Genomic DNA, 26,898 nt, shown 5'->3' on the forward strand with positions numbered 1-26,898 from the left:
TTTGTATGAGAAAACTGAAGATATATATTTTCTTTTTCAAATTCAAATAATATCGAGAAATGTCTAGCATAAAAATGAAATGAAAGTTTTTTTTCATCTAGAATTGTCTCGATTATTATTGATGCGATAAGAAAACTGTTGTAAATATTATTATTCTTCAAGAATTAGTGTATTCATAATATTGAATATTATATCATAGTATTCAATAAAAATTGTTTTATACAACCTCAACTCATATGGGACTACCCCCTGAATTTAAGCATATTAATTAGGGGAGGAAAAGAAACTAACAAGGATTTTCTTAGTAGCGGCGAGCGAAAAGAAATCAGTTCAGCACTAAGTCACTTTGTCTATATGGCAAATGTGAGATGCAGTGTAAGGAACATCAATATTCTAGTATGAGAAATTAACGATTTAAGTCCTTCTTAAATGAGGCCATTTACCCATAGAGGGTGCCAGGCCCGTATAACGTTAATGATTACTAGATGATGTTTCCAAAGAGTCGTGTTGCTTGATAGTGCAGCACTAAGTGGGTGGTAAACTCCATCTAAAACTAAATATAACCATGAGACCGATAGTAAACAAGTACCGTGAGGGAAAGTTGAAAAGAACTCTGAATAGAGAGTTAAATAGTACGTGAAACTGCTTAGAGGTTAAGCCCGATGAACCTGAATATCCGTTATGGAAAATTCATCATTAGAATTGTAATATTTAATTAATATTATAATAATAGTGTGCATTTTTTCCATATAAGGACATTGTAATCTATTAACATAATTAATTTATCAAAAAATTGTGAATTATTGATTATTTCAATTATAGTGCTTGCATTATAACATGATATAAATGTCATAAATTTGATAAAGTGCTGATAGATTTATATGAATACAGTGCGTTAATTTTTCGGAATTATATAATGGCATAATTTTCAATGATTTTTGTGTTTATTATATGCACTTGTATGATTAACAATGCGAAAGATTCAGGATACCTTCGGGATCCGTCTTGAGACACGGACCAAGGAGTCTAACATATGTGCAAGTTATTGGGATATAAACCTAATAGCGTAATTAACTTGACTATTAATGGGATTAGTTTTTTAGCTATTTATAGTTAATTAACACAATCCCGGGGCGCTCTATATAGTTATGTATAATGATATTTATATTATTTATACCTCTAACTGGAACGTACCTTGAGCATATATGCTGTGACCCGAAAGATGGTGAACTATACTTGATCAGGTTGAAGTCAGGGGAAACCCTGATGGAAGACCGAAACAGTTCTGACGTGCAAATCGATTGTCAGAATTGAGTATAGGGGCGAAAGACCAATCGAACCATCTAGTAGCTGGTTCCTTCCGAAGTTTCCCTCACGATAGCTGGTGCATTTAACTGTTGTATAAAATAATCTTATCTGGTAAAGCGAATGATTAGAGGCCTTAGGGTCGAAACGATCTTAACCTATTCTCAAACTTTAAATGGGTAAGAACCTTAACTTTCTTGATATGAAGTTTAAGGTTATGATATAATGTGCCCAGTGGGCCACTTTTGGTAAGCAGAACTGGCGCTGTGGGATGAACCAAACGTAATGTTACGGTGCCCAAATTAACAACTCATACAGAAACCATGAAAGGCGTTGGTTGCTTAAAACAGCAGGACGGTGATCATGGAAATCTACATCCGCTAAAGAGTGTGTAACAACTCTCCTGCCAAAGCAACTAGTCCTTAAAATGGATGGCGCTAAAGTTGTATACCTATACTTTACCGCTTACGTAGATGATTTATGTTACTTGTAATCTAAATTTTGAAACATTTTGTGAGTAGGAAGGTACAATGGTGTGCATAGAAGTGTTTGGCGTAAGCCTGCATGGAGCCGCCATTGGTACAGATCTTGGTGGTAGTAGCAAATAATCGAATGAGACCTTGGAGGACTGAAGTGGAGAAGGGTTTCGTGTGAACAGTGGTTGATCACGAGTTAGTCGGTCCTAAGTTCAAGGCGAAAGCCGAAAATTTTCAAGTATAGAAAAATCAAAATATATTTTGCATCATACCGATTTTTATACACTTGAATAATTTTGAACGAAAGGGAATACGGTTCCAATTCCGTAACCTGTTGAGTATCCGTTTGTTATTAAATATGGGCCTCGTGCTCATCCTGGCAACAGGAACGACCATAAAGAAGCCGTCGAGAGGTATCGGAAGAGTTTTCTTTTCTGTTTTATAGCCGTACTACCATGGAAGTCTTTCGCAGAGAGATATGGTAGATGGGCTAGAAGAGCATGACATATACTGTTGTGTCGATATTTTCTCCTCGGACCTTGAAAATTTATGGTGGGGATACGCAAACTTCTCAACAGGCCGTACCAATATCCGCAGCTGGTCTCCAAGGTGAAGAGTCTCTAGTCGATAGAATAATGTAGGTAAGGGAAGTCGGCAAATTAGATCCGTAACTTCGGGATAAGGATTGGCTCTGAAGATTGAGATAGTCGGGCTTGATTGGGAAACAATAACATGGTTTATGTGCTCGTTCTGGGTAAATAGGGTTTCTATCATTTATGGTAGATTCTTGTTCCCCGGATAGTTTAGTTACGTAGCCAATTGTGGAACTTTCTTGCTAAAATTTTTAAGAATACTAATTGGGCAACTGATTAGTTCTTTTAAATTATAACGATTATCAATTAACAATCAATTCAGAACTGGCACGGACTTGGGGAATCCGACTGTCTAATTAAAACAAAGCATTGTGATGGCCCTAGCGGGTGTTGACACAATGTGATTTCTGCCCAGTGCTCTGAATGTCAAAGTGAAGAAATTCAAGTAAGCGCGGGTCAACGGCGGGAGTAACTATGACTCTCTTAAGGTAGCCAAATGCCTCGTCATCTAATTAGTGACGCGCATGAATGGATTAACGAGATTCCTACTGTCCCTATCTACTATCTAGCGAAACCACAGCCAAGGGAACGGGCTTGGAATAATTAGCGGGGAAAGAAGACCCTTTTGAGCTTGACTCTAATCTGGCAGTGTAAGGAGACATAAGAGGTGTAGAATAAGTGGGAGATATTAGACTTCGGTTTGGTATCGACAATGAAATACCACTACTCTTATTGTTTCCTTACTTACTTGATTAAATGGAACGTGTATCATTTCCTAGCCATTATACGGATGTATTTATTATATCTTATGGTATTGGGTTTTGATGCAAGCTTCTTGATCAAAGTATCACGAGTTTGTTATATAATCGCAAACAAATTCTTTAATAAGAAAATGCATTTATGTATTTTTGATTTAAAAATTTGGTATAACTCCAATTACTCAGGTATGATCCAATTCAAGGACATTGCCAGGTAGGGAGTTTGACTGGGGCGGTACATCTCTCAAATAATAACGGAGGTGTCCCAAGGCCAGCTCAGTGCGGACAGAAACCACACATAGAGCAAAAGGGCAAATGCTGACTTGATCTCGGTGTTCAGTACACACAGGGACAGCAAAAGCTCGGCCTATCGATCCTTTTGGTTTAAAGAGTTTTTAACAAGAGGTGTCAGAAAAGTTACCATAGGGATAACTGGCTTGTGGCGGCCAAGCGTTCATAGCGACGTCGCTTTTTGATCCTTCGATGTCGGCTCTTCCTATCATTGTGAAGCAAAATTCACCAAGCGTTGGATTGTTCACCCATGCAAGGGAACGTGAGCTGGGTTTAGACCGTCGTGAGACAGGTTAGTTTTACCCTACTAATGACAAAACGTTGTTGCGACAGCATTCCTGCGTAGTACGAGAGGAACCGCAGGTACGGACCAATGGCACAATACTTGTTCGAGCGAACAGTGGTATGACGCTACGTCCGTTGGATTATGCCTGAACGCCTCTAAGGTCGTATCCGTGCTGGACTGCAATGATAAATAAGGGGCAATTTGCATTGTATGGCTTCTAAACCATTAAAAGTTTATAATTTATTTTATAAACGACAATGGATGTGATGCCAATGTTATTTGTAACATAGTAAATTGGGAGGATCTATGATCACCTGATGCCGTGCTAGTTACATATTTAAACATTATTTAATACAATGACAAAGCCTAGAATCAATTGTAAACGACTTTTGTAACAGGCAAGGTGTTGTAAGTGGTTGAGCAGCTGCCCATACTGCGATCCACTGAAGCTTATCCTTTGCTTGATGATTCGAAAATGTTAATAAAACAACAAATATAAAATATAATATGTGTGTTATGGTTGTTAAACACCAACTAAAACATATATATATATATATATTGTATGAGTTGTTTAAAGGTGCCATATTTGTTAATTTACTTATGATATTTTATATATTTCTTTGTAAGTTGATAATGTGTGGACCGGACCTTAAGAAAATGTTATATACAAAAAGCTTTTTGATGATGCAATACAAAATTTATGTTATTTTATAAATAACATTCTTTTCAGAATAATTGAATTGTTATTGAAAGGAATAAAGAAATTAAATTGTTTTAAACAAAACAGAGAAAGAAGAACACACATTTTATTATATATATGAGTATATATATATATATAAAAATATATATATATATATATATGTATATATATATGATAACTGCGAAAGGCAATAGAAAACACAAAAAAATAAATATATGAAATCATATTAAAAATATATTATAATTCAATCAATGGAGAACAGTAATATGCGAATGAAAAATTTACACTCTTAAACATAAATGTTATATTTAGTGTGAAATAGAAGTTTATATTTTATTTGATATTGCATAATAATAATAAACCGATTAATAAAATTTACACTCATGAGACTTGGAATTGTTATGAAATTCAATTCAGTGTTTTCCAATACAAAATGTCAAATAATATCATGAAACATATAAATTACATGTTAGATAATAACATATGACACAAACAATGTGATATAATAGAATTTAACATGTAAAATAAATGTTGGGTAATAACGTATGGAACAACTCTACTACAATAAAAAATGTTTGCTATAGACAAAATTATATATGGAAATCACATGATTGTGGAGTATTGTCTTGCCGGCAGCCGTCAATTATAGTTCAAATTATTAAATATTTAAGTTATTCGTGTGTTATATTTAAATTAATACATGAAGAATTAATAGTGAGTGGTTGCATTTGAAAAAAGTATCATTCTTAAGGAAATGGTGTTCAAAAACCTATATATGGAGTGGTGTCGCGCACGGCAAGTCATATGAGAAAAAGTAAAAGTAACAAAATAATATGACTGTGGAGTATTGTCTTGCCGGCATGGGTCATTTATTGGGCAAATTATGAAATGTTATGAAATTCAATTCAGTGTTTTCCAATACAAAATGTCAAATAATATCATGAAACATATAAATTACATGTTAGATAATAACATATGACACAAACAATGTGATATAATAGAATTTAACATGTAAAATAAATGTTGGGTAATAACGTATGGAACAACTCTACTACAATAAAAAATGTTTGCTATAGACAAAATTATATATGGAAATCACATGATTGTGGAGTATTGTCTTGCCGGCAGCCGTCAATTATAGTTCAAATTATTAAATATTTAAGTTATTCGTGTGTTATATTTAAATTAATACATGAAGAATTAATAGTGAGTGGTTGCATTTGAAAAAAGTATCATTCTTAAGGAAATGGTGTTCAAAAACCTATATATGGAGTGGTGTCGCGCAAGGCAAGTCATATGAGAAAAAGTAAAAGTAACAAAATAATATGACTGTGGAGTATTGTCTTGCCGGCATGGGTCATTTATTGGGCAAATTATGAAATGTTATGAAATTCAATTCAGTGTTTTCCAATACAAAATGTCAAATAATATCATGAAACATATAAATTACATGTTAGATAATAACATATGACACAAACAATGTGATATAATAGAATTTAACATGTAAAATAAATGTTGGGTAATAACGTATGGAACAACTCTACTACAATAAAAAATGTTTGCTATAGACAAAATTATATATGGAAATCACATGATTGTGGAGTATTGTCTTGCCGGCAGCCGTCAATTATAGTTCAAATTATTAAATATTTAAGTTATTCGTGTGTTATATTTAAATTAATACATGAAGAATTAATAGTGAGTGGTTGCATTTGAAAAAAGTATCATTCTTAAGGAAATGGTGTTCAAAAACCTATATATGGAGTGGTGTCGCGCAAGGCAAGTCATATGAGAAAAAGTAAAAGTAACAAAATAATATGACTGTGGAGTATTGTCTTGCCGGCATGGATAATTTATTGGGCAAATTATGAAAAAATGAAGTTAATCTTGTATTATATTTTATTTAATACATGAAGAATTAATGTTGGGTGGTAGCATTTGAAAAAGTATCATGCTTAAAGAGATGGTGTTCAAAAACCTATATATGGAGTGGTGTCGCGCAAGGCAAGTCATATGAGAAAAAGTAAAAGTAACAAAATAATATGACTGTGGAGTATTGTCTTGCCGGCATGGATAATTTATTGGGCAAATTATGAAAAAATGAAGTTAATCTTGTATTATATTTAATTTAATACATGAAGAATTAATGTTGGGTGGTAGCATTTGAAAAAAGTATCATGCTTAAAGAGATGGTGTTCAAAAACCTATATATGGAGTGGTGTCGCGCAAGGCAAGTCATATGAGAAAGAGTAAAAGTAACAAAATAATATGACTGTGGAGTATTGTCTTGCCGGCATGGATAATTTACTGGGCAAATTATGAAATAATGAAGTTAATCTTGTATTATATTTAATTTAATACATGAAGAATTAATGTTGGGTGGTAGCATTTGAAAAAAGTATCATTCTTAAGGAAATGGTGTTCAAAAACCTATATATGGAGTGGTGTCGCGCACGGCAAGTCATATGAGAAAAAGTAAAAGTAACAAAATAATATGACTGTGGAGTATTGTCTTGCCGGCATGGATAATTTATTGGGCAAATTATGAAATAATGAAGTTAATCTTGTATTATATTTAATTTAATACATGAAGAATTAATGTTGGGTGGTAGCATTTGAAAAAAGTATCATGCTTAAAGAGATGGTGTTCAAAAACCTTTATATGGAGTGGTGTCGCGCAAGGCAAGTCATATGAGAAAAAGTAAAGGTAACAAAATAATATGACTGTGGAGTATTGTCTTGCCGGCATGGATAATTTATTGGGCAAATTATGAAATAATGAAGTTAATCTTGTATTATATTTAATTTAATACATGAAGAATTAATGTTGGGTGGTAGCATTTGAAAAAGTATCATGCTTAAAGAGATGGTGTTCAAAAACCTTTACATGGTGAGTGGTGTGTGCTCATCTATTATATGAAGATTTCATATAATTTATTAAAGATTATGTTATACGCTCATGTTTGTGTTTGAGTATGTTCGTTCGTTATTAATAATAATTGCTTGGCTGCGATAAAAAAAGATAATTGCGGAATTTGCCAAGGTATGTTGTTGGAAATATTGTATTAAAATCTTTATTTCCACAATATATTATAATAGGTTTCCTTTTATCGTTAATTTCTCTCTTATAACAAACAAATGTAACCGATTGAAAATTGATATAGCAGATGTGGATGCATTTGTTGTGTCAATGAGTAAATTGGTTAAAACATGTCATATTTTTATATATTATTTGTCATCATTAAAAAATTCACATTTCTTTGCTGAATGTGAGTTGGAGTGCTTTTCTTGATATATATATATTATTTCAAAATTAAATGTCGTAAAATATCAATTTGTTGTCATAATAAATTTGATTTATTTCTCCATATATTTTATGTGGGAAGTGAACAAAAAATCAAAGTGTGATAATATATTATATTAAGCAAGTGCAATTAATAAAATATTGTTGAACGAAATTTATATAGATTACTTTGTCAATTTTATTAAATTAACGAAAATGAAATGCTATCTAATAATAGCCATATTCGTTTATTATCTAGTTTAAATATACATCTATATTATTTTATTCAAAAGTATTAATCAATTTGTCATATATTATTAGATTTGTATATTAATGTATTTTATATATATGTATAATATATTTGTACATATATAAATAAAAACATTATTCTGGTTGATCCTGCCAGTAGTTATATGCTTGTCTCAAAGATTAAGCCATGCATGTCTAAGTACACACGAATTAACAGTGAAACCGCAAAAGGCTCATTATATCAGTTATGGTTCCTTAGATCGTTAACAGTTACTTGGATAACTGTGGTAATTCTAGAGCTAATACATGCAATTAAAACACGGACCTTATGGAACGTGTGCTTTTATTAGGCTAAAACCAAGCGGTCGCAAGATCGTTACATTGGTTGAACTCTAGATAACATGCAGATCGTATGGTCTTGTACCGACGACAGATCTTTCAAATGTCTGCCCTATCAACTTTTGATGGTAGTATCTAGGACTACCATGGTTGCAACGGGTAACGGGGAATCAGGGTTCGATTCCGGAGAGGGAGCCTGAGAAACGGCTACCACATCTAAGGAAGGCAGCAGGCGCGTAAATTACCCACTCCCAGCTCGGGGAGGTAGTGACGAAAAATAACAATACAGGACTCATATCCGAGGCCCTGTAATTGGAATGAGTACACTTTAAATCCTTTAACAAGGACCTATTGGAGGGCAAGTCTGGTGCCAGCAGCCGCGGTAATTCCAGCTCCAATAGCGTATATTAAAGTTGTTGCGGTTAAAACGTTCGTAGTTGAACTTGTGCTTCATACGGGTAGTACAACTTACAATTGTGGTTAGTACTATACCTTTATGTATGTAAGCGTATTACCGGTGGAGTTCTTATATATAATTAGGTACTTGTATTTTTTTATGTATTCCTCCTATTTAAAAACCTGCATTAGTGCTCTTCATCGAGTGTTATTGTGGGCCGGTACAATTACTTTGAACAAATTAGAGTGCTTAAAGCAGGCTTCAAATGCCTGAATATTCTGTGCATGGGATAATGAAATAAGACCTCTGTTCTGCTTTCATTGGTTTTCAGATCAAGAGGTAATGATTAATAGAAGCAGTTTGGGGGCATTAGTATTACGACGCGAGAGGTGAAATTCTTGGACCGTCGTAAGACTAACTTAAGCGAAAGCATTTGCCAAAGATGTTTTCATTAATCAAGAACGAAAGTTAGAGGTTCGAAGGCGATCAGATACCGCCCTAGTTCTAACCATAAACGATGCCAGCTAGCAATTGGGTGTAGCTACTTTTATGGCTCTCTCAGTCGCTTCCCGGGAAACCAAAGCTTTTGGGCTCCGGGGAAGTATGGTTGCAAAGCTGAAACTTAAAGGAATTGACGGAAGGGCACCACCAGGAGTGGAGCCTGCGGCTTAATTTGACTCAACACGGGAAAACTTACCAGGTCCGAACATAAGTGTGTAAGACAGATTGATAGCTCTTTCTCGAATCTATGGGTGGTGGTGCATGGCCGTTCTTAGTTCGTGGAGTGATTTGTCTGGTTAATTCCGATAACGAACGAGACTCAAATATATTAAATAGATATCTTCAGGACTATGGTGTAGAAGCTTATATAGCCTTCATTCGTGGTGGCAGTAAAATGTTTATTGTGTTTGAATGTGTTTATGTAAGTGGAGCCGTACCTGTTGGTTTGTCCCATTATAAGGACACTAGCTTCTTAAATGGACAAATTGCGTCTAGCAATAATGAGATTGAGCAATAACAGGTCTGTGATGCCCTTAGATGTCCTGGGCTGCACGCGCTACAATGAAAGTATCAACGTGTATTTCCTAGACCGAGAGGTCCGGGTAAACCGCTGAACCACTTTCATGCTTGGGATTGTGAACTGAAACTGTTCACATGAACTTGGAATTCCCAGTAAGTGTGAGTCATTAACTCGCATTGATTACGTCCCTGCCCTTTGTACACACCGCCCGTCGCTACTACCGATTGAATTATTTAGTGAGGTCTCCGGACGTGATCACTGTGACGCCTTGTGTGTTGCGGTTGTTTCGCAAAAGTTGACCGAACTTGATTATTTAGAGGAAGTAAAAGTCGTAACAAGGTTTCCGTAGGTGAACCTGCGGAAGGATCATTATTGTATAATGTCCCTTACCGTTAATAAATCAGATGTCATATTTTGTATATATAATATATATATATATATATAATAAAAATTCTATTAATTTACGATTACACAAATAATTATAATTATAAATGGTCATTCGAAAATTGTGATATAACATAATTATGTGTTTTTGTATTTTAATGGATAAACTTTGCGTGTATATGTACCATAATATGCATGCGTTGCACAAATGTATTGGTCATTATTTCTATGAGCATACATTGTATAAACGCAACAACCTAAATATATATTGTTGTACCTGTTTCCAGGTTAATGTTTTACATATGTTTATATTAATATTCTTGTTTGGCTATCTTATTGAAATTGTTTCATATACCATATTTTTATAAATTATGTAAGACTAAGACATTTCGCAACATTTTTAGGTAAATCAATTTTATTGAAGGAATTGATATATGCCAGTAAAATGGTGTATTTTTAATTTCTTTCAATAAATATATTTTTGACAATGAAATAAACAAAAAAAAAATTGTATCACTCTAAGCGGTGGATCACTCGGCTCATGGGTCGATGAAGAACGCAGCAAACTGTGCGTCATCGTGTGAACTGCAGGACACATGAACATCGACATTTTGAACGCATATCGCAGTCCATGCTGTTATGTACTTTAATTAATTTTATAGTGCTGCTTGGACTACATATGGTTGAGGGTTGTAAGACTATGCTAAATAAGTTGCTTTAAATGTTTTTTAATATTTGAGCATATGGTATATTATTGGATAAATAATGTGTGCACTTTATTAGTGCACACACGAAATATTCATAATATTAATTTATATATGGATATACATACCAACTCTCATTGTGTATAATTTGTATGAGAAAACTGAAGATATATATTTTCTTTTTCAAATTCAAATAATATCGAGAAATGTCTAGCATAAAAATGAAATGAAAGTTTTTTTTTCATCTAGAATTGTCTCGATTATTATTGATGCGATAAGAAAACTGTTGTAAATATTATTATTCTTCAAGAATTAGTGTATTCATAATATTGAATATTATATCATAGTATTCAATAAAAATTGTTTTATACAACCTCAACTCATATGGGACTACCCCTGAATTTAAGCATATTAATTAGGGAGGAAAAGAAACTAACAAGGATTTTCTTAGTAGCGGCGAGCGAAAAGAAATCAGTTCAGCACTAAGTCACTTTGTCTATATGGCAAATGTGAGATGCAGTGTAAGGAACATCAATATTCTAGTATGAGAAATTAACGATTTAAGTCCTTCTTAAATGAGGCCATTTACCCATAGAGGGTGCCAGGCCCGTATAACGTTAATGATTACTAGATGATGTTTCCAAAGAGTCGTGTTGCTTGATAGTGCAGCACTAAGTGGGTGGTAAACTCCATCTAAAACTAAATATAACCATGAGACCGATAGTAAACAAGTACCGTGAGGGAAAGTTGAAAAGAACTCTGAATAGAGAGTTAAATAGTACGTGAAACTGCTTAGAGGTTAAGCCCGATGAACCTGAATATCCGTTATGGAAAATTCATCATTAGAATTGTAATATTTAATTAATATTATAATAATAGTGTGCATTTTTTCCATATAAGGACATTGTAATCTATTAACATAATTAATTTATCAAAAAATTGTGAATTATTGATTATTTCAATTATAGTGCTTGCATTATAACATGATATAAATGTCATAAATTTGATAAAGTGCTGATAGATTTATATGAATACAGTGCGTTAATTTTTCGGAATTATATAATGGCATAATTTTCAATGATTTTTGTGTTTATTATATGCACTTGTATGATTAACAATGCGAAAGATTCAGGATACCTTCGGGACCCGTCTTGAAACACGGACCAAGGAGTCTAACATATGTGCAAGTTATTGGGATATAAACCTAATAGCGTAATTAACTTGACTATTAATGGGATTAGTTTTTTAGCTATTTATAGTTAATTAACACAATCCCGGGGCGCTCTATATAGTTATGTATAATGATATTTATATTATTTATACCTCTAACTGGAACGTACCTTGAGCATATATGCTGTGACCCGAAAGATGGTGAACTATACTTGATCAGGTTGAAGTCAGGGGAAACCCTGATGGAAGACCGAAACAGTTCTGACGTGCAAATCGATTGTCAGAATTGAGTATAGGGGCGAAAGACCAATCGAACCATCTAGTAGCTGGTTCCTTCCGAAGTTTCCCTCAGGATAGCTGGTGCATTTAACTGTTGTATAAAATAATCTTATCTGGTAAAGCGAATGATTAGAGGCCTTAGGGTCGAAACGATCTTAACCTATTCTCAAACTTTAATGGGTAAGAACCTTAACTTTCTTGATATGAAGTTTAAGGTTATGATATAATGTGCCCAGTGGGCCACTCTTTGGTAAGCAGAACTGGCGCTGTGGGGATGAACCAAACGTAATGTTACGGTGCCCAAATTAACAACTCATACAGAAACCATGAAAGGCGTTGGTTGCTTAAAACAGCAGGACGGTGATCATGGAAGTCGAAATCCGAGCAGGTCGTATGTGTGAATAGGTGGGTGACTTGTGCGAATGATCGCTTGTTTGAGAGGCACCGAAAGGTCAACCTCAAATGAGTGAAGCGGTGGTCGCATGAGTTGAGCGTTAAGCGTCGGTCGGTTCGGTCCCTAAGGAAGCGATTCCAAAGGGCCAGATCTGCCAATGCCGAGAACGCTGGCCAACTTAGGTTAGCTTACAGCCAGGGTATGAAAGAGTACAAGCAAATGCTTGTAAGAGTGAAAGAGGATGAATGGCGTTCCTTTTTGGAGCGCAATAAGGACGACCCCTGGGGTCGTGCTTATAAAGTTGTGAGAGGTAGACGTAGGGAAGCGGATGTAAGTGGCCTCCGTGTCGGTGACTTTCAGTTAACGGCATGGAGTGATTGTATGAATGTCTTATTGAATGAGTTCTTCCCTAGAGCGGATCATCAGAACTTGCCACCGAGTGTGGTTGGTGATGTTGACCCGCTCCTGGATAGTGAATTGGAGGTGGCTTTCTCGATGTTAAAGTCGAGGAAATCACCTGGTATGGATGGTTTTACTGGGGAAATGTGTAAGAGTGTCTGGAAGTCAATTCCAGACTATTTGAATGTAATGTATGGAAAGTGTATGAATGAGGGATATTTCCCCAATGAGTGGAAGTGTGCAAGGGTGATTGTGCTTTTGAAGTCGCCCGATAGGGTCAGGAGCAATCCTCGTTCCTTTCGGGTGCATCAGTCTCCTACCAGTGCTGGGTAAAATGGTAGAAAGGCTTCAAGAGAGAGTGAGTAGCCAAATGTCAGATCGGCAATTTGGTTTTAGGAAGGGCAGATGTGTAGAAGATGCGTGGAGATTTGTAAGCGACTCCGTTGAGTCCAGCAACTCCAGGCATATTCTAGGCACCTTTGTAGATTTTAAAGGGGCGTTTGACTACCTGAGTTGGCCGAGTGTGTTGGAGAGGTTGAGCGAATGTGGCTGCCGGGAATTGGCTATTTGGGAGAACTATTTCTCTGGTAGACGAGCGTGTGCTGTAGGTCGGAATGCAAGTGTAAGCCTGAATGTGGTTCGTGGCTGCCCGCAGGGTTCCATCTGTGGTCCATTTATATGGAACCTCATGATGGATACCTTGCTATGGCAGCTCGAGCGTGTATGCAAATGCTGTGCGTATGCGGACGACCTGCTCATTCTGGTTGAGGGGCAATCGCGAGCGGATGTAGAGGCAAGTGCGGCAACGTACTTGCGAGTTGTGTATGAGTGCGGTCTCAGTGTTGGCGTCAGTCTGGCAATGGACAAGACCGTGACAATGCTGCTTAAGGGCAGATTGTCGCGTAGTCGACCTCCATTGGTTAGGCTAAATGGCGTCAGCCTGAGGCATGTGTCGGAGGTCAAATACCTCGGCATTGTGTTTGGCGAGAGGATGTGCTTCACTCCTCATATCGCATATGTGAAAGGGCGATTGCTCAGTTTGGTTGGACAAGTGCGTCGGATTTTGAGAAGTGACTGGGGCCTCAGCAGATCTGCTGCTCGCACCGTATACGATGGTCTATTTGTTGCCTGTGCAACTTATGGATCGTCAGTATGGTGTTAAGTAGTCTCGACTGTTGTAGGCAGAAAGAATGTGCTGGCTTGCCAGCGTGTGATGTTGTTAGGGTGTCTGCCTGTATGCCGCACTGTCTCCACGGAGGCAATGCAGGTATTGTTAGGAGTAGCCCCTCTGGACTTGGAGATCAGGCGTCGAAGCCTGAGCTATAAGATCAAGAGGCGGTTGCCGTTGCTGCAGAATGAATGGTTAGCGGATAGGGATGTGGAGAGTTTAGGGCTTAGTGAGTGCAAGAAATTGCTAAATGAGTGTGTTCTGTCTGACTGGCAGGTCAGATGGGATACTAGCGAGAATGGGAGGGTCACTCATAGGTTTATTCGGGAGGTCACATTTGCTGTTGACCGTCCAGACTTCAGGCTTCACCTGAGTTTTGGATTTTTGTTGACGGGCCACGGGTCGCTGAATGCATTCTTGCATTCAAGACGACTTTGTGATAGCCCGGAATGCCCTTGTGGCTGGGTGGGAGAGACATGGGAACATGTTCTCTATGAGTGCCCTTTGTATGCAGATCTGAGAGATCTAAGTATGCTTGGGATAACGCGGGGTATTAGTGGGTTTGACGTAAGTCAAGTGCTCTCCACTTGTGAAGGGGTAAGGAGAATGAGTGAGTTTGCACGGGCTGCATTTGCCAGACGACGTCTCATACGTGGAGAAGCTGGGTGAATGTTGAATGTCTGTTGGGGGTATGAATGTGGAGGTGTGTGAATGGATTGCTGAGTTGCGTTCGGGGGTTTTCCTGGTTTTATGGAGCAAAACTGGAAGTATCCTTGTGGTACGAGTTCTGACCGGAGGACTGATCCGGTACCACGGGCGTTGGGGTGTTCAGGGGCGGTCTCGACCCTCGGCTCTCAGCGCTGTTGTTGGGGATATCAGCTGGCCGCCTAGCGGTCTGAATTCGTTCAGTTATGAATGCCGCTGTTTGCGGAAGAGAAAGGAATAGGCCTCGCTCCCCACAGTGAGAAAACCATGTCCATAAAGCATGGCGTATACTGTTCCATCTGCGATTTGGTGTTTACATCAATTCGCATTCTATTCCGTACAGTGATATCTTTCCTTCTTTTTGGGTCACCAACCCGTAACTGTTTGGAGTTTAAATTGGGAGTACCCTACGGGTACGAGGCCTGACCGGAGGCTTGTTTCCGGTACCACGGGTAATCAGGAGCCCGCGGAACATAGTTTCCGTCCTGGTTTTTGGTTGCGGCCCTTCGGGGAGTTTCGTGGTGGCTGTGGTTTGACACCCAAATGCGGGTAGAGCTATTGACTCGGCGTGTTGTTGCGCTATACAACAGGGTGCCGTGACCCATAGATCGGAAGTCGTTTTAAATAGGCGGCCCTCCAAACCAAGGTGGAAGTTCACGACAATTCGGGCACGCCTAGTGTGAGTGCCGGTGTTCCCGCTGTGGAGGAGCCCAATTTGGTCGAATGCGCTGCCTTGAAGCAGAAGGGAACGCCTATTGAATTCCAATGAGGGCGTAGAAAGAGTGATAGGTGTTATTTGTGTAATTGACGGGGTCACTGGTGTAGCATGTTAGGCTACGCGACGCAGTATGCTGCTGTTTCTTATAGCGGAAAATGGCCTCAAGGGCGTTTGAAGGCCGTTCGCTTTAATGCGATTAATGACCATCCGTCATGTGGCAGGTGCTCAACGCGAGTTAAACCAAGCCGTGAGCCCGTCCCATGTCGACAATGTCGCCTTGCCTCGACCAGACCTCCCGAGACCTGAACCTTGGTCGTGCGCAACAAAACAACTGGTAAAACCACCAAGGAAGGGGTTAAAAAAAAAGAGAAGGAGGGAGGGGACACCTTAGTTGGGGGGGGGAAAAAAAAAAAAAACCCCCGGGGAGGGGGAAAAAAAATTTACAACCCCCCTTTTTGGAAAAAAGAAAAAAAAAAGGGAAAAAAAAAAAAAAAAAAAAAAAAAAGGAAAAAAAAAAAAAAAAAAAAAAAGAGAAGAAAGGGTTGTGGGGGTTTTTTTTTTTTTGTAATCTGACGAGTTGGCTGAGTTATATGAGCTGAACTTCAAGGACAAGATGTCCAAAGAGGCCTTTACCAAAGGCGTCCGCATTGCGAGTAAGCCTTGGTCGAAAGAAGGTAGCGCAGCAGTGAATGTTGTTCTCGAGGGTGCTGGCCTGGCCATGCAAATGGTTCTCATTTCGTGTGAGGAACTTTGACCCGGTGGTGGGTTGCTACCGTTGCTTTGGCTTCAACCATAAGGTAGTGGAATGCCGGCTTAAGCAAGACGTTTGTCGTCGCTGCGGCCAAATGGGTCACCGCGTGGCTCAGTGCAGCAATGCATTGAACTGTCGCAATTGCGCATTCAAGGGTAAGCCGTCTGAGCATCTTATGATGTCTCCAGCTTGCCCTGTGTACAGTGCAATTGTGACGCGGGCGAGTGCTAGACATTAATATGTCTAGCAGACTTCTTCAGTTGAACTGTCAGAAGTCATATGCAGCCATGTGCGATGTGGGTGGCATGATTGTGAGAAGAGGCAGCGTAGTTGCCCTGTTGCAGGAACCCTATGTGGCAAATGGTTGCGTACGGGGATTGCCCGCGGGTATGCGAGTATTTCCTGACAGCAGGGCCAATTCTGCTGTCGTTGTGGTCGATGTCAGTATCCAATGCACTGTTGTGAATTCGACTGACTGGGGTGTGTGTGTGAGCCTTAGTGGCAATTTTGGCAGGTTGTATGTAGCAAGCGTATACTGTAAGTTCGGGGATCCACTCGAACCGTATATCACGTATATGGATGAGGTGCTACTACTGGCTGGTGGCGTTCCGTTCATCCTTGGTATTGACGCGAATGCACCGTCCCCCTTGTGGTTCAGCAAGATATCTAGATCATCTAGGTATTTGAACCGCTCTAGGGGTGAGGTGCTGGCCGAGTGGGCTGTGTCCCAGGATGTCCGGGTCGTTAACGAACCCAGTGGTACACGTTTGCTGTTCCGATGGGTCAGAGTGACATTGATGTCACTCTTGCGAATGTGGCAGCAACGAGTGTGTATGGTTTCCAATGGAGTGTACTGGGTGGACACGGTGTGAGTGACCACAATCCGATTGAGATTGTCATCACTTACACTTCCACCATGCGTGAAAGTGATGGGGGTAATCGCTGGCGCACTTGTGGTGCGAATTGGCCCCTTCATGGGATTTTTGTGAGTGAAGCGGCAACGCAAGTTCCGCATAGCACTTTTAGTGCAATGAATGTTGATGAGCAGGTCGTGTGTGTGAATAGGTGGGTGACTTGTGCGAATGATCGCTTGTTTGAGAGGCACCGAAAGGTCAACCTCAAATGAGTGAAGCGGTGGTCGCATGAGTTGAGCGTTAAGCGTCGGTCGGTTCGGTCTCTAAGGAAGCGATTCCAAAGGGCCAGATCTGCCAATGCTGAGAACGCTGGCCAACTTAGGTTAGCTTACAGCCAGGGTATGAAAGAGTACAAGCAAATGCTTGTAAGAGTGAAAGAGGATGAATGGCGTTCCTTTTTGGAGCGCAATAAGGACGACCCCTGGGGTCGTGCTTATAAAGTTGTGAGAGGTAGGCGTAGAGAAGCGGATGTAAGTGGCCTCCGTGTCGGTGACATTCAGTTAACGGCATGGAGTGATTGTATGAATGTGTTACTGAACGAGTTCTTCCCTAGAGCGGATAATCAGAACTTACCACCGAGTGTGGTTAGTGATGTTGACCCACTCCTGGATAGTGAATTGGAGGTGGCTTTCTCGATGTTAAAGTCGAGGAAATCACCTGGTATGGATGGTTTTACTGGGGAAATGTGTAAGAGTGTCTGGAAGTCAATTCCAGACTATTTGAATGCAATGTATGGAAAGTGTATGAATGAGGGATATTTCCCCAATGAGTGGAAGTGTGCAAGGGTGATTGTGCTTTTGAAGTCGCCCGATAGGGTCAGGAGCAATCCTCGTTCCTTTCGGGGCATCAGTCTCCTACCGGTGCTGGGTAAAGTGCTGGAAAGAGTCATGGTAGAAAGGCTTCAAGAGAGAGTGCGTAGCCAAATGTCAGATCGGCAATTTGATTTTAGGAAGGCCAGATGTGTGGAAGATGCGTGGAGATTTGTGAGCGACTCCGTTGAGTCCAGCAACTCCAGGCATATTCTAGGCATCTTTGTAGATTTTAAAGGGGCGTTTGACTATCTGAGTTGGCCGAGTGTGTTGGAGAGGTTGAGCGAATGTGGCTGCCGGGAATTGGCTATTTGGGAGAGCTATTTCTCTGTGTTAGCCTGAATGTGGTTCGTGGCTGCCCGCAGGGTTCCATCTGTGGTCCATTTATATGGAACCTCATGATGGATACCTTGCTATGGCAGCTCGAGCGTGTATGCAAATGCTGTGCGTATGCGGACGACCTGCTCATTCTGGTTGAGGGGCAATCGCGAGCGGATGTAGAGGCAAGTGCGGCAACGTACTTGCGAGTTGTGTATGAGTGGGGTCTCAGTGTTGGCGTCAGTCTGGCAATGGACAAGACCGTGACAATGCTGCTTAAGGGCAGATTGTCGCGTAGTCGACCCCCATTGGTTAGGCTAAATGGCGGCAGCCTGAGGCATGTGTCGGGGGAAAAAATCCCCCGTATTTTTTTTGGGGAGGAGGGGTTTTCCTCCTTTTTTTGAGGGCGATTGTCAGTTGGTTGGACAAGTGCGTCGGTTTTGAGAAGTGACTGGGGCCTAGCAGATCTGCTGCTCGCCGCATTGTGCTTTGGCGTCAGATGGTGTAGGTCTCACTGTTGTAGGCAAAGAATGTCCGCCATTGATGTTGTTAGGTTTGCCTCGTATCCGCACTGTCTCCACGGAGGCAATGCAGGTATTGTTAGGAGGACCCCCCCTGAAATTGAGAAAAAGGGGCAAAAGGTTATATGATAAGGGCGATTGCTCAGCTGTGGTTGGACAATGGTTAGCGATGGGATGTCGAGAGTTTAGGGCTTAGTGAGTGCAAGAAATTGCTAAATGAGTGTGTTCTGTTGATGGCCAGATGGGATACTAGCGAGAATGGGGGGGTCACGCGGTTTATTCGGATCACTTTGCTGCTCGCGCCTGAGTTTTATTTTTTTTACGGGCCATGGTCTATATTTGTTGCCTTGTGACAACTTATGGATCGTCGGTATGGTGTAACTTTAGTGGGTTTAAATCGAGTGCTCATTGTGAAGGGGTAAGGAGAAGGTGGTGTAGGGCCCAGACGACGTCTCGTACGTGGAGAAGTTGGGTGAATGTTGGCTTGCCAGCGTGAATGGATCGCTGAGTTGCGTTCGGGGGTCACCAGTCCCGGCTTTATGGAGCAAAACTGGAAGTATCCTTGTGGTACGAGTTCTGACCGGAGGACTGATGCGGTACCACGGGCGTTTGGGGTGTTCAGGGGCGGTCTCGACCCTCGGCTCTCAGCGCTGTTGTTGGGGATATCAGCTGGCCGCCTAGCGGTCTGAATTCGTTCAGTTATGAATGCCGCTGTTTGCGGAAGAGGAAGGAATAGGCCTCGCTCCCCACAGTGAGAAAACCATGTCCATAAAGCATGGCGTACACTGTTCCATCTGCGATTTGGTGTTTACATCAATTCGCATTCTATTCCGTACAGTGATATCTTTCCTTCTTTTTGGGTCACCAACCCGTAACTGTTTTGGAGTTAAAATTGGGAGTACCCTACGGGTACGAGGCCTGACCGGAGGCTTGCTTTCCGGTACCACGGGTAATCAGGAGCCCGCGGAACATAGTTTCCGTCCTGGTTTTTGGTTGCGGCCCTTCGGGGAGTTTCGTGGTGGCTGTGGTTTGACACCCAAATGCGGGTAGAGCTATTGACTCGGCGTGTTGTTGCGCTATACAACAGGGTGCCGTGACCCATAGATCGGAAGTCGTTTTAGATAGGCGGCCCTCCAAACCAAGGTGGAAGTTCACGACCAAACAGTAGTGACTTCAAATTGGTACCTGCGGAATATTAGTTCCAATGGGGCGGTAATTGACGCTTAAATTAATTCCTGTACATGAGATTAAGCCATTCCGGCAGGTGCTCACGTTAAACCCATTGACTTTAATGTCCCTATCTACTCAGTACGAGTTCAGACTTGGGAACGAACGGACGTGTCTTTGCTGTCGCGGTTAAACAGAGATAACGGTACAATAAGTAACGGGATCTTGTTTACTTTCCAGCGCGTTTACAGTTGCGCTGTTTTACATCTGCTTTCGCATTTGCGTTCGCTGTGCGAAAACTGTAAATTTTTTCGTGTGCGTGTAAATCCCTTATCGGTACTTACGTGTGTGTGTGTGGAAAAAATCTATTTATAGATTGTCACGTGTTGTGATGCCGCCACGTAAGAAGAGGCCGGCGGAGCTTGAAGCGGAGGGGGCGCAGATGGTGTCGTCAGATGACGACACGTCGCAGTCCTCTGATGCAGCGAGCTTAGCTGAGGTAAGGAGGAGGGGTGTGCTGAGTAAGCAACAGTTGAGGAAGGCAGCTTCCGAGACGGCTGTAGACTCAGCCGGTAAGAATGTCGAAAGGCGGCGCGCGGAGGGTAATCTTGTGGTTACCCTCAGAGTGCCGAGAGAGAAAGGCGAAGTGTGCAATTCGGGTACGCCTAGTGTGAGTGCTGGTGTTCCCGCTGTGGAGGAGCCCATTGCTGCGTGTTCGGCGAGCAATGCGTTACCGTTGAGGCAGAGGGGAACGCCAATTGAAAAAATGAAAGCGATAAGCAAAGAGCTGGTAGAGTGTGCACTCGCTGAGTGTATGACGGGGTCACTGGTCGGTAGCATGTTAGGCTACGCGACGCAGTATGAGGAACTGCTGTTTTCGCTTATAGCGGAAAATGAGCGCCTCAAGGGGCGTTTGGAGGCTGTTCGCTTTAATGCGACCAATGAGCATGCTGGGCATGTGACAGCTGGCCAAACGCAAGTTCCGCCCGCAGCCGTGCACCGGGGGGTCCCATTACAATGTCGTCTGCCCCGGAGATGCCTCCACCAGTCGAGACCTGGTCCTTGGTCGTGCGCAGCAAAACTGCTGGTAAGACCGCCAAGGACGTGGTTGAAAAGGTAGTGAAGGAGGTAGGGCCTACCTTGGGTGTGCGCGTGCGCGTGCATGAGGTGAAACCTCTGTGGGAGGTAGGTCTGGAAGTGAGCGTGAAAGAGAGACTGGGGCCGAAAGTGGTTGTGCAGGGCGTTCACTCTGTAATCTCGCTTGACGAGCTCATGGCTGAGTTATATGAGCTGAACCTCAAGGACAAGATGTCCAAAGAGGTCTTTACCAAAGGCGTCCGCATTGCGAGTAAGCATTGGTCGAAAGAAGGTAGCGCAGCAGTGAATGTTGTTCTCGAGGGTGCTGGCCTGGCCATGCAAACTCTCTTGGATGTCGGACGCTGCTACGTTAAATGGTTTTCGTTTCGTGTGAGGAACTTTGACCCGGTAATGGGTTGCTACCGTTGCCTTGGCTTCGACCATACGGTAGCGGAATGCCGGCTTAAGCAAGACGTTTGTCGTCGCTGCGGCCAAATGGGTCACCACGGGGCTCTGTGCAGCAATGTATTGAACTGTCGCAATTGAGCATTCAAGGGTAGGCCGTCTGAGCATCTTATGATGTCTCCAGCTTGCCCTGTGTACAGTGCAATTGTGGCGCGGGCGAGTGCTAGACATTAATATGTCTAGCAGACTTCTTCAGTAGAACTGTCAGAAGTCATATGCAGTCATGTGCGATGTGGGTGGCATGATTGTGAGAAGAGGCAGCGTAGTTGCCCTGTTGCAGGAACCCTATGTGGCAAATGGTTGCGTACGGGGATTGCCCGCGGGTATGCGAGTATTTCCTGACAGCAGGGCCAATTCTGCTGTCGTTGTGAATGATGTCAGTATCGAATACACTGTTGTGAATTCGACTGACTGGGGTGTGTGTGTGAGCCTTAGTGGCAATTTTGGTAGATTGTATGTAGCAAGCGTATACTGTAAGTTCGGGGATCCCCTCGAACCGTATATCGCGTATATGGATGAGGTGCTACTACTGGCTAGTAGCGTTCCGTTCATCCTTGGTATTGACGCGAATGCACCGTCCCCTTTGTGGTTCAGCAAGATATCTAGATCATCTAGGTATTTGAACCGCTCTAGGGGTGAGGTGCTGGCCGAGTGGGCTGTATCCCAGGATGTCCGGGTCGTTAACGAACCCAGCGAGTGGTATACGTTTGCGGGCCCGATGGGTCAGAGTGACATTGATGTCACTCTTGCGAATGTGGCAGCAGCGAGTGTGTTTGGTTTCCAATGGAGTGTGCTGGGTGGACGCGGTGTGAGTGACCACAATCCGATTGAGATTGTCATCACTCACACTTCCACCACGCGTGAAAGTGATGGGGGTAACCGCTGGCGCACTTGTGGTGCGAATTGGCCCCTTCATGGGATTTTTGTGAGTGAAGCGGCAACGCAAGTTCCGCTTAGCACTTTTAGTGCAATGAATGTTGACGAGCACGTCGTATGTGTGAAAAGGTGGGTGACTTGTGCGAATGATCGCTTGTTTGAGAGACACCGAAAGAGCAACCTCAAACGAGTGAAGTGGTGGTCGCATGAGTTGAGCGTTAAGCGTCGGTCAGTGCGGTCTCTAAGGAAGCGATTCCAAAGGGCCAGATCTGTCAATGCCGAGAACGCTGGCCAACTTAGGTTAGCTTACAGGCAGTGTATGAAAGAGTACAAGCAAATGCTTGTAAGAGTGAAAGAGAATGAATGGCGTTCCTTTTTGGAGCGCAATAAGGACGACCCCTGGGGTCGTGCTTATAAAGTTGTGAGAGGTAGGCGTAGGGAAGCGGATGTAAGTGGCCTCCGTGTCGGTGACGTTCAGTTAACGGCATGGAGTGACTGTATGAATGTCTTATTGAATGAGTTCTTCCCTAGACCGGATCATCAGAACTTGCCACCGAGTGTGGTTGGTGATGTTGACCCGCTCCTGGATAGTGAATTGGAGGTGGCTTTCTCGATGTTAAAGTCGAGGAAATCACCTGGTATGGATGGTTTTACTGGGGAAATGTGTAAGAGTGTCTGGAAGTCAATTCCAGACTATATGAATGTAATGTATGGAAAGTGTATGAATGAGGGATATTTCCCCAATGAGTGGAAGTGTGCAAGGGTGATTGTGCTTTTGAAGTCGCCCGATAGGGTCAGGAGCAATCCTCGTTCCTTTCGGGGCATCAGTCTCCTACCAGTGCTGGGTAAAGTGCTGGAAAGAGTCATGGTAGAAAGGCTCCAAGAGAGAGTGAGTAGCCAAATGTCAGATCGGCAATTTGGTTTTAGGAAGGGCAGATGTGTGGAAGATGCGTGGAGATTTGTAAGTGACTCCGTTGAGTCCAGCAACTCCAGGCATATTCTAGGCATCTTTGTAGATTTCAAAGGGGCGTTTGACCACTTGAGTTGGCCGAGTGTGTTGGAGAGGTTGAGCGAATGTGGCTGCCGGGAATTGGCTATTTGGGAGAGCTATTTCTCTGGCAGACGAGCGTGTGCTGTAGGTCGGCATGAAAGTGTTAGCCTGAATGTGGTTCGTGGCTGCCCGCAGGGTTCCATCTGTGGTCCATTTATATGGAACCTCATGATGGATACCTTGCTATGGCAGCTCGAGCGTGTATGCAAGTGCTGTGCGTATGCGGACGACCTGCTCATTCTGGTTGAGGGGCAATCGCGAGCGGATGTAGAGGCAAGTGCGGCAACGTACTTGCGAGTTGTGTATGAGTGGGGTCTCAGTGTTGGCGTCAGTCTGGCAATGGACAAGACCGTGACAATGCTGCTTAAGGGCAGATTGTCGCGTAGTCGACCCCCATTGGTTAGGCTAAATGGCGGCAGCCTGAGATACGTGTCGGAGGTGAAATACCTCGGCATTGTGTGTGGCGAGAGGATGTGTTTCACTCCTCATATCGCATATGTGAAAGGGCGATTGCTCAGTGTGGTTGGACAAGTGCGTCGGATTTTGAGAAGTGACTGGGGCCTCAGCAGAACTGCTGCTCGCGCCGTATACGATGGTCTATTTGTTGCCTGTGCAACTTATGGATCGTCGGTATGGTGTAAAGTAGTTTCGACTGTTGTAGGCAGAAAGAATGTGCTGGCTTGCCAGCGTGTGATGTTGTTAGGGTGTCTGCCTGTATGCCGCACTATCTCCACGGAGGCAATGCAGGTGTTGTTAGGTTTATCAGCCAATCATTAGTAAGACCAAATAAGTTATCATAAAGGAAATAGCTTATACAAGAAGAAATGATACCCTAGATTAATAAAAACTAACAATTTTTTACTTTTTTTGAAAAAGAAAAAAAAAAAAAAAAGGGGGCTTTATTTTTTTAAAAAAAATAAATAATTAAAAAAATTTTTGAAGAAAAAAATTATTTTTTTTAAAAAAAAAAAAAAAACAACGCCAATTTCTCGAATTGACTTCGAGACTACATATTTTCAGCTTTTGATGCAGAATCAAAATATATAAAAAGGGCTTCATAATGTTGAAAGAAATTCTAACTGCTGACAATTATTGGCGAAGATACATCCGTTTGAATTTGGAAACAGAAACTTAAAACGTCAATTTCTCGAAATGACTTCGAGACTACATATTTTCAGCTTTTGATGCAGAATCAAAATATATAAAAAGGGCTTCATAATGTTGAAAGAAATTCTAACTTCTTTTTTTTTTTTTTTTTTTTTTTAATGTGGCATTTATATTTTATACATTAATCAACCTATTCAAAGGCTATAAAACATTGATTTGTAACAGAATGAATAATGACAGTGAATTACCATCTATAACATAAACATGAGACAGGTTTTAGCAGCTAATAAATAATAAATAATAATAATAAATAACATCAAGAATTACACTTGTGGCACATTTATTTAACGCCCTACAGTCCAGAGGGCATGGTTGTGTAAACGGTCATTGTACCGACTTGTATGCCTGTTAATTTGTTGACTGACTGTCAGCAATCCGAAGTCGTTGTGCAGCGTTCTGTTGCTCACATATGGTGGAGCACCAGAGATGTCTCTGAGCACCTTGTTCTGCAAGACTTGAATTTGATTAATCCAAGATTTTGCAGCTGTGCCCCAGAATGGGATTCCATATGTCCATGTAGGCAAGATGATGCTCCTGTACACCAGCAGCTTGTTGCTCAAGCTGAGTTTGCTTGATGGAATTCTAACTTCTGACAATTATTGGCGAAGATACATCCGTTTGAATTTGGAAACAGAAACTTAAAACGTCAATTTCTCGAATTGACTTCGAGACTACATATTTTCAGCTTTGATGCAGAGTCAAAATATATAAAAAGGGCTTCATAATGTTGAAAAAAATTCGAACTGCTGACAATTATTGGCGAAGATACATCCGTTTGAATTTGGAAACAGAAACTTAAAACGTCAATTTCTCGAAATGACTTCGAGACTACATATTTTCAGCTTTTGATGCAGAGTCAAAATATATAAAAAGGGCTTCATAATGTTGAAAGAAATTCTAACTTCTGACAATTATTGGCGAAGATACATCCGTTTGAATTTGGAAACAGAAACTTAAAACCTCAATTTCTCGAAATGACTTCGAGACTACATATTTTCAGCTTTTGATGCAGAATCAAAATATATAAAAATGGCTTCATAATGTTGAAAGAAATTCTGACTTCTGACAATTATTGGCGAAGATTATTATTATTATTATTAGGGGGGAAGCTGCACCGCGACCTATTTGATCTATTGTGCCCCCCTTCTGAGCCTATAGCTCTTCCATCAGCCCCAACTCCCTTACGAACGTGAGGATCTTTGTTGGGTTGAGGTCTACTATATCTTTGTAATTCAAAACATGCGCCCCTAGGATGCTGCTGCTTCTTCTAATTAAGGCGACACATTCTACCAGGATGTGCATCGAGGATTCCTCCTCTCTTTCACAAAACCTGCAGAGATCGCTACTATATATACCCAATTTTGTCAGGTGACTCCTTAGTCTACAGTGTCCTGTCAATAGACCGGTAAGTATCCTAAGGTTGTTCTTTCCCATGGTTATAATCTGTTTAAAACGTACAAGATTATAACCATCAAGGAGGCATCTGGCTTTTCGGAGTCCTACTGCCTCTGACCAGCTCTGATGCCGTCTCTGTCTCTCCTCGTTTCTAAGTTCCAGTCGTATAGTGTGTCTCCCTATGCCACAATACGGTTCTGGTCCTGTTAGGGGCCTTTCTGCCCCCATTCTTGCTTGCTTGTCAGGCGCCTCGTTTCCCGCTATGTCCCTGTGACCCGGGACCCATCGTAGGGTGAGCCTGTTGTGAGTCCCGAGCAGGTCTAGCTTTGAACGAACTTCATGGACTACCTTCGATGTTATCTTAGTCCCCATTATAGCTTTCAATGCTGCTTGACTATCGGATAGGATGGATATATTCGTATTTCGATAGTTACGTTCTATGTTGATGTCCGCACATCTCCCTATCGCACACACCTCAGCCTGAAATATGCTGGTGTGCGTTCCCAGGGATTCATGGTAAAATACCCGAGGACCCACCACTCCAAGGCCGGTGCCCTGATTCGTGAGTGATCCATCGGTGTACCATTTTATGGTGTGCGGTTTCATGGGATGGACTTCATCCAGAGTTGTCCATTCCCTTTTACTACTCATACGAACTGTGAAATTTCGCTCGAATATGTATTCGGCTGCCATTTTGTCCCTAGGTTGCGTCAGTAGGGGTAGTTCGTTTGAAAGGAGTTGGACATCTTTATGGCTTAGGATATAGTT

At 41.5% G+C, this 26,898-nt stretch overlaps 3 non-coding genes across 3 annotated transcripts; all 3 read left to right on the forward strand.

Annotated features, from left to right (window-relative positions):
- The first annotated feature begins 222 nt into the window (after positions 1 to 222).
- Positions 223 to 4,182, forward strand: LOC122322406. Its single transcript, XR_006246562.1, has one exon. It is a non-coding gene; the product is annotated as a large subunit ribosomal RNA (ribosomal RNA).
- Positions 4,183 to 8,078: 3,896 nt separating this feature from the next.
- LOC122322396 lies at positions 8,079 to 10,070 on the forward strand. The gene has a single exon (XR_006246554.1). It is a non-coding gene; the product is annotated as a small subunit ribosomal RNA (ribosomal RNA).
- A 526-nt stretch (positions 10,071 to 10,596) lies between these two features.
- LOC122322389 lies at positions 10,597 to 10,775 on the forward strand. Its single transcript, XR_006246546.1, has one exon. It is a non-coding gene; the product is annotated as a 5.8S ribosomal RNA (ribosomal RNA).
- The last annotated feature ends 16,123 nt before the right edge of the window (positions 10,776 to 26,898 follow it).

Source organism: Drosophila grimshawi, unplaced genomic scaffold, assembly GCF_018153295.1.
Source record: "Drosophila grimshawi isolate 15287-2541.00 unplaced genomic scaffold, ASM1815329v1 contig_1190, whole genome shotgun sequence".
Lineage (NCBI taxonomy): Eukaryota > Metazoa > Arthropoda > Insecta > Diptera > Drosophilidae > Drosophila > Drosophila grimshawi.